The following is a 12,580-nucleotide window of genomic DNA, read 5'->3' on the forward strand; positions in this document are numbered from 1 at the left end:
TTTTGAGCACCTACTCTGTGCCAGCCTGTGCTAGGAACCGGAGACCCGAAGCTTGGCGAAGAGGGGCTCTGCCTTCAAAGCACCGTTAGGACAAGCCAGGTTAGGCTGCAATAACAAATGTCCCTGTGCTTAGGGCAACAAAGGCTTAGTTTGCACTCATGCTACATGTCCAGTGCAGGTGGGCAGGAGTTTCTGTTCACCCAGTCACTCAAGGACAGCAGCTGGTAGACCCTCCACAGGGTGACGTGCATTTGCAGGATGACAGAGAGTATACGGCAAATCACACACCTGCTTGTAAAGTTTGTGTCACCAGCATTTTATTGGCTACAGTAAATCACGTGGTTCTGCCCAACCTCAAAAGTAAGTGCCCAGAGGGAGAAGGAAAATGATGCCCACAAGCCCGCAGTCCAGGAGTGGAGGCAAATATGCAAACAGCTATCCCAGTGGAGTTATGTTCTCACCAAGCGTGTGGGAGCACAAGGGAGAAGCAATTTTGTCAAGCTGTCTGGGGAGGCTGCATGGCAGAGGTGACCTGAGAGCCTAGACTTGGCATTTAGAGCAGTGGGCAGTTCTTACGTTGGGGTCCAGGACCCATGGTTGACCTTCAAGGATCCTGGAGCCCCCTGAAACTGCAAAATCTTGTGTATACATGGGTTTGTCTATTTTTCAATGAAGAAAGTCTTACCTTGCATCATCTGAGACTTAGGCCATCAGATTCTATGCCTTTCTCCTGACATTAGTCTTTCTAGTACAGCGTGACAATCTTAAAGTGTGACCTTCAAACCACCTGCCACAGAGAGCCTGGGTGGTTGTCAAAAATACACAGTCCGAGGCCCTGCCCTGACCAACTACATCAGAATCACTGGGGGTGAGGCCTGGCAATCTGCATTTTAACAAGTTCTCCAGGTTACCCTGATGCCCCCTGAACTTTGAGACCGTCTCTGCCAGAGACAGCCCTCCCCAGCCCAGTCAGGCTGTGAATGAGGCATGGTGAGCCATTCCAGAGCCCAGCCATGCACCCTAGCTGATTCGACCCTCACAGAGACAGGGTGGGGGTGAAGGGATGACACTCCCCTTCCACCTGGCACATAGGAGGTGTTCGGTGCACGTCGGTGAGGAGAGAAAGACCGGAGGTGAAAAGTGTGCAAACAGGACAGAATGGCCTGGAATCAGATGGCCTTAGGTTCAAATTCTAGTCATTTTTTAAAAATTAATTAATTTATTTATTTTTGGCTGCGTTGGGTCTTCGTTGCTGTGTGCAGGCTTTCTCTAGTTGCGGCGAGCGGGGGCTACTCTTTGTTGCCGTGTGCGGGCTTCTCATTGCTGTGGCTTCTCTTGTTGCGGAGCACGGGCTCTAGGTGCGCGGGCTCAGTAGTTGTGGCACATGCGCTCTAGAGCGCAGGCTCAGTAGTTGTGGCACACGGGCTTATTTGCTCCGTGGCACGTGGGATCTTCTTGGACCAGGGATCAAACCCATGTCCCCTGCATTGGCAGGTGGATTCTTAACCACTGCACCACCAGGGAAGCCCCAAATTCTAGTCTCGATGGTTACTAGCTGGGTGATGTCGGACAAGCTCCCTGCCCTCTCAGGACCCCAGCCTCCTCATCTGTCCTTGGGAACGACAGTCTCTCTCACCAGCCCCATGAGACGATGTCGGCACACAGCACACGTTCTCTAAAGGGTGGCCAGAAGGATAATGACTGTTTTAATAGTTGTGCTGGGTCTCATGAACCGTCCAGAGGTGAGCAGAGAGAGAACACCACATGGTTCCACTCTGAGCACTAGAGGCAAGATTCAAGCCCAGGCAAAGTCCATTGCTTCCAAGCCCGGCTCCTGGTCCTCCTTGCCCACTGCCATCCTGGCCACAGCGGAGGCTGCCGTGCTGTAAGTGTGCACAATTGGCCTCCTCCCCTAGACACACACACACACACACTCACACTCTCTCTCTCTCTTTCTCTCTCTCACCACCTCTGTTGTTCGTCACCCCTGTTGAGGCCCCACCTGACACACGTAGGACTCGGGGCCAATGGCCAAATCAGTGGTCCCCAGCGCTGGCTGTGCTGAAGAAGAACCTGGCAAGTGTGTTCAGTAGAAAGAGTCCTGGGCCTCTCCCGGCAGGTCTGGATTCGGCCCAGGAAATGCATTTTAACCTGTTCCTGGGGATTCTAATCCTCAGCGAGGTCCTTGGGCCCCTGAACCCAGTTGGTTCAGATGTGCGGGTTTGGAACGTCTGACAGGCAGATGGGGGTCCTGGCCACACAGGACCCTGTCCGCAACAGTGACACGGCCCCAAGATGAGCCCTTTCCCTCCCCAGGAAGCCACCTGCCCACCCATCTCCACGATGCCCTGGGCTACCCTCCCCCTTGTGGCCTGAGGTGAGGAGAAAGGGCAGCCGTGTTTTGGGTGGGTTGGGGTAGTGGAAAGAGAACTGACAGGGAGTCAGGAAACCTGCCACAGAGATGCTTCTGCTCCCTCTATATCTAGCAGGCTTCCCCATCTGCATGTGGGGCTTCCTCCCCTGATGGAAGATCAGAGGGGGACGCCAACCGTGCAGCTAATGAGACTTATCCAGGGTCCCCCATCCACCCAGGGCCCCTTCTGAAGCCCTGCACCCAATTTTGCCTTCTCTTCTTTAAGCAGGGCCCCATCAAATGCACACGGGGCCCTGACTGAGACAGGGCTGTGCAAGCGGCAAATGCGTACGTAGCCTCTCACCCAGGAAACTCACCACCTAAGACGGGAGAGGCAAGCCCGCCTAAGATGCTCCTGGAGTGTGCCCCTCCTCTGCCTGCTTTGAGTTCTCCACTCTTCTCCCAGCCAGAGGCCTGCCTGGGGCTTTATCAGCCAGGAGTGGCAGGGCTTACTAATCAGAGGCCACTCGGGGCCCAGAGGATTAACTCTGCAGACTCTGGGCTGGCCCGGGTCAGGCACCCTGACTACCAGCTTTGCCCCAGGGTTCTCAGCTTCAGACTTCTTGTAGCGGGAGGTGGGGGCGGGAGGTTGATTTCAACGGAACTACCAGCAGTCAGAGAGATTAACGCTAAACGGAGCACCTCACTCTCCTGCTGGCGACCCTCCAGGGGGCGTCCTCTACTCTAGAATAAACTCCAAACCGCGCCCTGCCCAAATGGCCCTGCCCACCTCTCTGAACTCAGCCTGCTCCGGCCACGCCTGCCTTCTTTCCCTTGCAGACAGCACCCACCCCCATGCTGTCACCCTGGGACTGAGGCACTGGCTCTTCCTGTGTCTGGAAGCCCCTTCCAAGATCTTCAAAAGACTCCTCCTCCAGGTCTCTTCTCAAAAGTCACGCCCCAGAGAGGCCTTCCCACCCCACTGTCACCCTAGCATATCTCTGTTTTACTTATTTTGTTTTAAAAATAAATTTATTTATTTATTTTTGGCTGCGTTGGGTCTTCGTTGCTGCGGGCAGCCTTTCTCTAGTTGTGGCACACGGGCTTCTTATTTTGGTAGCTTCTCTTGTTGCGGAGCACGGGCTCTAGGGCACGCAGGCTTCAGCAGTTGTGGCACACGGGCTCAGTAGTTGTGGCGCCCAGGGTTAGTTGCTCCGCGGCATGTGGGATCTTCCTGGAACAGGGCTCGAACCGGTGTCCCCTGCATCAGCAGCCGGATTCTGAACCACTGCACCACCAGGGAAGTCCCTCTCTGTTTTATTTTTTAATCACAGACTGAAATTTGTATCATATGCTTCTTGTCTGCCTCTGTCATGAGGAAGGGAGCTGACTGTCCCTCTCCAGTGCTTAGGACAGTGCCTGGCCCCTGATGGGGGCTCAAGAGCAATTTGCAGGGCGAAAGGATGAGGTTATGGACCTGTCGAGCCACCGTCCTGGTCTCTGGGCGGGGGCGGGCAGGTTGAGGGCAGCTGAGCCAGGATCCCTGAGCTAAGGAGCCCATGTGCTTCTCACTGAGGTAGAGCAGACTGGGTGGGTGTATTTAGAAACGCAAGCAGTGAAACTCTAGGGACTGGCGTGGAGGACGTGGTGCCACCCCGGCCGTGTGTTAGGACGTGGCGGAGCTTGTTACGAGACGGTGTCTGGACCGCCCCTCCAGGAGCAGGTAGGAGCAGAGGCACTCTTGGGCCTCGGTGGCCAAGGAAGGCTTCCCGGGGAGCTGTGTTGTGAACAGGGTACACAGGTACATCTGGGCGGGGAGATCGGCGGATGGGGTGGGAATCACAGGGAAGGCTGAGCACCGCCCCTTGCCCTCAAGTCCAAGACCCCAAGGTGGGATGTGGTAAGACCCAGGGAGGCCCAGGAAAGGGGAGGCTGGGCCTGGCTTCAGCCCCCCTGCTGCTCCTTCCCGCCACCCCTCCTCCCAGGATCCCATCCTCTGCTCCAGAAGCAGTTCTGCCCCTCAGCTCACATCCGCTGGCATCAGAGACCAGCTCATAGCCTGCCTCCAACCCACTCCCAGCAAGACGTGGGGCACCTCTCAACCCCTGCTTCCCCCACCTGTACTTGGTCCTCTGAACTGGGCTTGGACCATGGTCCTGCCAGTACAAAGCTGAGTGACCATAGGAAAGTTATTCAAAAGGAATCTCTGAGCCTCAGTTTCCTCATCTGTAAAAAGGGATGATGGGGAACAAGATAACAGGAGGGTTAGACAAGCGAATGCGCGAAGGGCCCCAGCACAGCGCCTGTCCGGCACACAGCAAGCGGCCTGTGACTGCCCCAGTGTTGTCTGGTCTTTCCCCCGAGTCCAAAGCCCCAAGGCCTGAGGGCCGCCTGCCTAGCCCTGGCCTCTAGCGCCACCTACTGGCCCTAAAGTAGAATGACGCACCCTGCAGTCCCGGAGTGGAGGACACAGGAGCCCGAGTGCAAGCCACAGATCCGCCCTGACTCCCCACGTGATGCAGACAGGCCCCGACCCTCTGTGCGCCTCACAGGTTAAATGCGGAAGGTGGTGTCCCTCGGCCCCCATGTTAGCTTAGTCAGAGGCCTTCAGAGAGTCTTGGGGAGCTGGCTCAGCCTGAGCTCAGAAGGCAGATCCCTAAGGCGGACATGGGGGTGCTGTGTAGAAGGACGGTCACATCCAGTCCGCCGTGGAGGAGCAGTTGCCAGGCGAGTGGTCGCTGGACGCGGGGCCCAGACCTCTGGGGTTTAAGACGGGTTCAAGGCTCGGCCTCTCCCATCCCCAAGGCAAGATCCACAGCTGCTGGTTCCGACTCCGTGGCGCTGACAGAACCCTGGACAGTGGATGCTCCAGAACCACCGTTTCACCTGTCACAGGTGCGCGCACATACATACACACGCGCTCACACACAATCTCCCAGACCCAGACACCTGTACCCAGGAAGTTAATGTTTCTTCCTGCCTTGATTTGTTTCCCATTTCTCCCCTCAACACTCTGCCTCCCCTTAGTGTCAGCTCCTGCAGGGAGGACAAGGTCCTCAACTGCCTTCTCACCCTGTATCCCGGGCACCCCGCACGGGACTGGCACAGGGCGAGCTCTCCACGACCACTTGTAGAGTTAAAAAATAGAACTATACTCACGACACAGGCACGCCCGATTCCAATCACATCCTCCACCCGCACGCACACCGTGTCGATGATTTACTCTCCCCACTCCCGCTAACGCTCCACGCGCGGTCACGGAAGTAGGCGAACCCGCGAACGGTCGAGGGTACACACACGCTCTGGCGCACGCGTGCGCACGCCGCTTGCGCGCGGCGAGAGTGTCTGGTTTCCATCTCAGCCTTGCCGCTTCCGTCCTGCTGCGGTACCCGGGTCCTTTTGAGGCTGTCGGAGGAAGGAGTTGGGAGGCGCCCCCAACGACTGACAGGCCGGCGCAAGGATTTTACCTACATGCAGCTGTTAAATTTCCCCCAGCGAATCCCACGCCCTCACCCAGCGCTGCCTTCCTTCTCACTGGAGCGTAAGTGTTTCCGCACCCTGTGCTCACCCCCACGCCTTAGTTCTCGAGCTAATCACCGTAATTCAAATGGAACCAAGCACCTAGCGAGCACACACGACACCACCGCAACTTAGACCGCCAGTGTCCGAGTCCTAGCTCAGCTCAGACCGAGTGGGTGTCAAGTAGACTTGACCACTTGGACAGTGACTTGACATTTCTTGGCCTCAGTGACTTCCTCTGCTAAATGTGACTAATAATAGTACTTACTTCCCCCTGGAATAAGTGAGAATGCAAAGAGATAACTTATTAAGCCCGGTACCACCATGCCTGGCACTTGTAAAATGCTCAAAAAATAAGAGTTACAGTTAGTAAAGAGTCTTTACTATGATTATTCTTAGGACGCTATTGAGACAAAATATCAGGGCTGTACAGGGCTCCCTGGGGCCTCTGACCTCCAAATTAAGAACCCCCAAATCTCTATTCTAGCCTTTAATTCCAGACCCTTTTCTCCTGATGGCTCACAGATATTTAAAAAAGAAAGAAGGAGAGAGGGAGGGCGGGAGGAAGAATGAAAGGAAGGACACTGTATTGAGATATAATTCACATACCCTTTTAAAGTGTACAATTCAGTGGGCTTTAGTATATTCAGAGTTGTGCAACTATCACCACTATCTTTTCCTAGAATATTTTTTATCATCTCAGCGGCCTCATACCCATTTCCCACAATACCTCCCATCCCTTGGCAACCACTAATCTACTTCCCATCTTTATGGATTTACCTGTTTCAGACATTTCATATACATGGAACTATACAGTTAAATGATCTTTTGTGTCTGGCTTCATTCGTTTATTGTGTTTTCAAGGTTCATCCATGTTGTAGCATGGATCAGTACTAAATTTCTTCTTCTTTTTTTTTTGTGCTGAATACTCTTCCATTGTATGGCTATACCACGTAATCTTTATCCATTCATCCCTTGATGGATATTCGAGTTGCTTTCACCTTTTGGCTATTGTGAGTAGTGCAACTGTGAACATGGATGTACAAATATGTCTGAATCCCTGCTTTCCGTTTTTTAGTGTATCTACCCCAAAAATGGAATTGCTGTACCATATGGTAATTCTGTGTTTAATTTTTTGAGGAGCTGCCCACCTGTTTGCCACAGGGGCTGCTCCATCTTACATTCCCACCAGCAGTGTAAGAGGATTCCAGTTTCTCCACATCCTCTCCAATAATTGTTTTTGATTAAAGTAATCCTACTGTGTGTGAGTGTGTCTCTCATGGTGGTTTTGATTTTTATTTCTTAAATGATGTTGAGCATCTTTTCATGTGCTTATTGGTTATTTCCATATCTTTTCTGGAGAAATGTCTCTTGGTGCCAGTACCACCCTGCTTTTACTATAGCTTTGTAGTAAATTTTTAAATCCGCAAGTATGAGTCCTCCAGCTTAATACTTTTCAAGCTTGTTTTGGCTATTCTGGGTCCCTCGAGCTTCCATATGAGCTTTAGGATCAGCTTGTCTGAAAAGAAACCAGCTGTGGTTTTGTAGGGATTGCACTGAGTTTGTGGATCAATTTGGTGGAGTATTATCCATGAACATAGGATGTCTTTCTGCTTGGGTCTTCAGTTACTTTCAGCAGTGTCTTGCCCTATTGTTAAAGTTACTCCTGAGTATTTTATTCTTTATGGTGCTTTTGTAAGTAGAATTGTTTTCTTAATTTCCTTTTCATCTTTCTCATTGCCGATGTATAGAAACACAATTGATTTTTGAATATCGAAAAAAAGTGTATCTAAAGCATCTGTCAAAAAGCCGATTCCCAGACCCGCCTCCCTAGAGTCTGTAGTGAGGCCTGGAAATCTGCATTTTAACCCTCAGCAGTATACTTTAAGAAGGGCTAGCCTGGTCCTGTCTGACATTGTGTCTAATATCCCTTCTGGGCCTTTGCACATGCTGCTCCCACTGCTTGGAACACTTTTCATCCAGGCTTCTAACTGGTTAAGACCTACTCATTTTTCAAAACCCAGCACAGAGTCCCTTTCTCCAGGAAGCCTTCCCTGATTACCACCTCCTCCTAACTGGATTGGGTACCCATAGCATTCTGAGTTTTCCCCTCTCTCTTAGTATATATAACATATTATGTCGATTGTCCTTTAAAATTATTTTAATTAATTAATTTTTTATTGAAGTATAGTTGATTTATAATGTGTTAGTTTCAGGTATAGAGCAAAGTGATTCAGTTATATAGATATAGATTCTTTTTCAGATTATTTTCCCACATAGGTTCTTACAAAATATTGAGTATAGCTCCCTGTACTATACAGTAGGTCCTTGTTGTTTATCTATTTCATATATAACAGTGTGTATATATTAATCCCAGATTCCTAATTTATCCCTTCCCCCCACCTTTTCCCCTTTGGTAACCATAAGTTTGTTTTCTATGTCTATGAGTCTGTTTCTGTTTTGTAAATAAGTTCATTTGTATCTTTTTTTAGATTCCACTTATAAGTGATATACAATATTCGTTTTTCTCTGTTTGACTTAACTTCACTTAGTATGATAATCTCTAGCTCCATCCGTGTTGCTACAAATGACATTATTTCGTTCTTTTTAATGGTTGAGTAGTATTCCATTGTATATATGCACCACATCTTCTTTATCCACTCATCTGTTGATGGACATTTAGTTTGCTTCCATGTCTTGGCTATTGTAAGTAGTGCTGCTATGAACATTGGGGTGCATGTATCTTTTCTATTATTTATTTATTTACTTATTTTTATTTTTAATTTTTTTTGACTGTGTTGGGTCTTCGTGCTGTGTGCGAGCTTTCTCTAGTTGTGGCAAGCGGGGGCTACTCTTCATTGCAGTGAGTGGGCTTCTCATTGAGGTGGCTTCTCTTGTTGCGGAGCACGGGCTCTGGGCACGCGGGCTTCAGTAGTTGTGGCACACGGGCTCAGTAGTTGTAGCTCGCGGGCTCTAGAGTTCAGGCTCAGTAGTTGTGGCGCACAGGCTTAGTTGCTCCACGGCATGTGGGATCTTCCCAGACCAGGGATCAAACCCATGTCCCCTGCATTGGCAGACAGATTCTTAACCACTGCACCACCAGGGAAGTCCCCGTATCTTTTTGAAATATGGTTTTCTCTGAATGTATGCCCAGGAGTGGGATGGCAGGATCATATGATAGCTCTATTTTTAGTTTTTAAGGAACCTCCACACTGTTCTCCATAGTGGCTGTACCAATTTACATTCCCACCAACAATGTCGGAGGGTTTCCTTTTCCCCACACCCTCTCCAGCATTTATTATTTGTAGACGTTTTTTGGTTTTTGTTTTTTTTTTTGCGGTACGCGGGCCTCTCACTGCTGTGGCCTCTCCCGTTTCGGAGCACAGGCTCCGGACGCGCAGGCTCAGCGGCCATGGCTCACGGGCCCAGCTGCTCCGCAGCATGCGGGATCTTCCCGGACCGGGGCACGAACCCGTGTCCCCTGCATCGGCAGGCGGACTCTCAACCACTGCGCCACCAGGGAAGCCCCTATTTGTAGACTTTTTGATGCTGGCCATTCTGACCAGTGTGAGGTGATACCTCATTGTACTTTTGATTTTCATTTCTCTAATAATTAGCGATGTTGAGCATCTTTTCATGGGACTTTTGGTCATCTGTATGTCTTCTTTGGAGAAATGTCTATTTAGATCTTCTGCCCATTTTTTATTGGGTTGTTTGTTGTTTTGATATTGAGCTGTATGAGCTGTTTGTATATTTTGGAAATTAATTCTATGTTGGTTGCATCATTTGCAAATATTTTCTCCCATTCTGAAGGTTGTCTTTTGTCCTTTTAAAATTGTTAACGTGGGGGACTTCCCTGGTGCTCCAGTGGTTAAGAATCTACCTTCCAGGTAGTTAGTGGGAAGCAGCCGCACAGCACAGGGATATCAGCTCAGTGCTTTGTGACCGCCTGGAGGGGTGGGATAGGGAGGGTGGGAGGGAGGGAGATGCAAGAGAGAAGAGATATGAGAACATATGTATATGTATAATTGATTCACTTTGTTATAAAGTAGAAACTAACACACCATTGTAAAGCAATTATACCCCAATAAAGATGTTAAAAAAAAAAAAAAAAAAAGAATCTACCTTCCAGTGCAGGGGACGCGGATTCGCTCCCTGATCGAGGAACTAAGATCCCACATGGCATGGGGTAACTAAGCCTGTGCCTTGCAACTACTGAGCTCACACGCTCTAGAGCCCATGTGCCACAACTAGAGAGCCTGCATGCCACAACTACTGAGCCCGCCTGCTCTGGAGCCCACACGGCACTACCAGAGAGCCCGTGCACCGCAACTACTGAGCCTGCACGCTCTGGAGCCTGCACACCACAACTAGAGAGAAGCCCGCACGCTGCAGTGAAGATCCCATGTGCTGCAACTAAGACCTGACACAGCCAAATAAATAAATAAATATTTTTTTAAAAAAGGGGCTTCCCTGGTGGCGCAGTGGTTGTGAGTCCACCTGCCGATGCAGGGGACACGGGTTCGTGCCCCGGTCCGGGAGGATCCCACATGCCGCGGAGCGGCTAGGCCCGTGAGCCATGGCCGCTGAGCCTGCGCGTCCGGAGCCTGTGCTCTGCAACGGGAGAGGCCACAACAGTGAGAGGCCTGCATACCGCAAAAAAAAAAAAAGAAAGAAAGAAAAAGAAGATGGGCAGAGAATCTGAATAGAAATTTTTAAAAAATAATAAACTAAAGAATGTGGGAATTCCCTGGCTGTCCAGTGGTGAGGACTCCAAATTCTAACTTCCAGGGCCCGGGTTCAATTCCTGGTCAGGGAACTAAGATCCCACAAGCCTCCCGGTGCAGCCAAAAATAAATAAATAAAAAAAATAAAAAGCAAAATAAAATTACGAATGCGTTTTTCTTGTAAAAACTGAAAATATTGCAGGTGAGCCTTAAATCCTCTTAACAACCAGCCGCACTGTTTGATGTGGTTTTCCCCAGATTTGTTTCAGTACATTTGCAAACATACTCAACCGGAGTATTTAGTTTTACGTAAGTGGTCTCACGCTGTGCGCGTCGTTCTGCAGCTTGATCTTTCACTGATAGCGTGCCCAGAAACTCCATCTGTGACAATACCCACCATGTTCTGTTTATCTACTTCACAGCACAGCAGAGCGTGCCCAGACCCCAGCTGGCTTCACCATCCCTGTGTTGATGAAGTTTCCCCTTCACACTCGTTTTTCACGTCTCCATCTTTCTCACTAGATTGTCAGCTCTTTGAAAAGAATACACAGGCTCTGGAGTCAGACTCCCTGGTTCGAATTGCGTTTCTGCCATTTACCAGCCGTGCAACCTCGGGCAAGTTCCCGGCTTCTCTGTCTCATCTGTAAGATGGGGGCAATGATCAGCCCTCATGGGGCTGATCTGAGTTACAACATAGAAAGCACTTAGTACAGGTGCCTGGTATACAGTAGGTGCTCGATTAATGATTGTTAGGTGAATCACCAGATGAGCATGGCAAACTGGTGCTTTGCTTTGCTTCCCCCAGAACGTAATGCCCCTAAAGAATAATGAAAATTGCCATGGTTAGCAGAGGTTAGGAAATGGATGGAGTGAGGACGCCTGTGCTTTCCATAGCCTGGGGGGGCAAGGAAACTGGATTAGGAGGAAGCTCCTTGGGGTGAACATGTAGATCTGTTAAGCGAGCCTTGCCATGGGCTTTTGTGGTGCCTCTAGTATAGTCACAGGGACTTACATCAGTCAGGGAGCCAGTATTTGCCTAGTGGCAAGAGGTCCATCCAGCCTCGAAATCAGGCAAATTCAAGGCAGAAGTGGGTTCAAGTCTTGGTTCTGCCACTTTCTAGTTGCATCAACCTTGGGAAAGTCACTTAATCTTCCTGAGCCTCAGCTTCTTCAGCTGTAGAATAGGAAATGATGATGCTTACTTGGAAGGATGTTAAGAGTATCACAAAGAGCTTGTGTAAAGAGCTTGCCTTGGTGCCTGGTGTATTGGTGATGCTCAATTTGTTTGGCCTCTGGATCCAGCTGTGCCTGAAACTATACCTGTCAACTTTTCTGTTAACTGAGCCAGTAAATAATTTTTGCTTAAGTCCATCAGAGGTGAGTTTCTGTCCTTTACGACTCAAATAATATGGCTAATCCACAGAGAAAATTTTGTTGTAAAGCCCCATATTCTGACCCACTATTCATCTCCCAGCTCTCATGTGACCCTGAATAAAACAAAGAGACATATACACTTAAGAATAAAACGAGGTCAGTGTTTCACCTTTCCCATCTCTTTCTCCCTTGTTTAAGCCCCATTTCACATGATCTTGGGAAGCAGAATTTATTCCAGCTAATCACAATGAAGGTACAATCTTTCATTGAGCTTTCACCCTGGCCTTGGGGCGCCCTTCTCCATAAATCATCCCCCCAAATTCCTTCCCACTGAGGATGCAATCTTCCTCTGCCTCTAGAGGCAGCATGGGAAGCAGGGAAAAGGATAACTCTGGAGCCAGCAGTGCTTGGTTTAAAACCCAGTTCTGCTGCTTGCTACCTATTTGACTTAGGGGCGAATTACTTGCCTCTCTGGTGTCTGTGACTCGGCGGGGGGCAGGGAGGGAATAATATCTCTCTCAGGGGATCAAGGGATCAATCCAAGAAGATATAACAATTATAAATATATGTGCACCCAATATAGGAGCACCACAATACATAAGGCAAC

Source organism: Delphinapterus leucas, chromosome 3, assembly GCF_059928025.1.
Source record: "Delphinapterus leucas isolate spDelLeu-1000000601 "Yukka" chromosome 3, BTC_Dleu_Yukka2, whole genome shotgun sequence".
Taxonomy (NCBI): domain Eukaryota; kingdom Metazoa; phylum Chordata; class Mammalia; order Artiodactyla; family Monodontidae; genus Delphinapterus; species Delphinapterus leucas.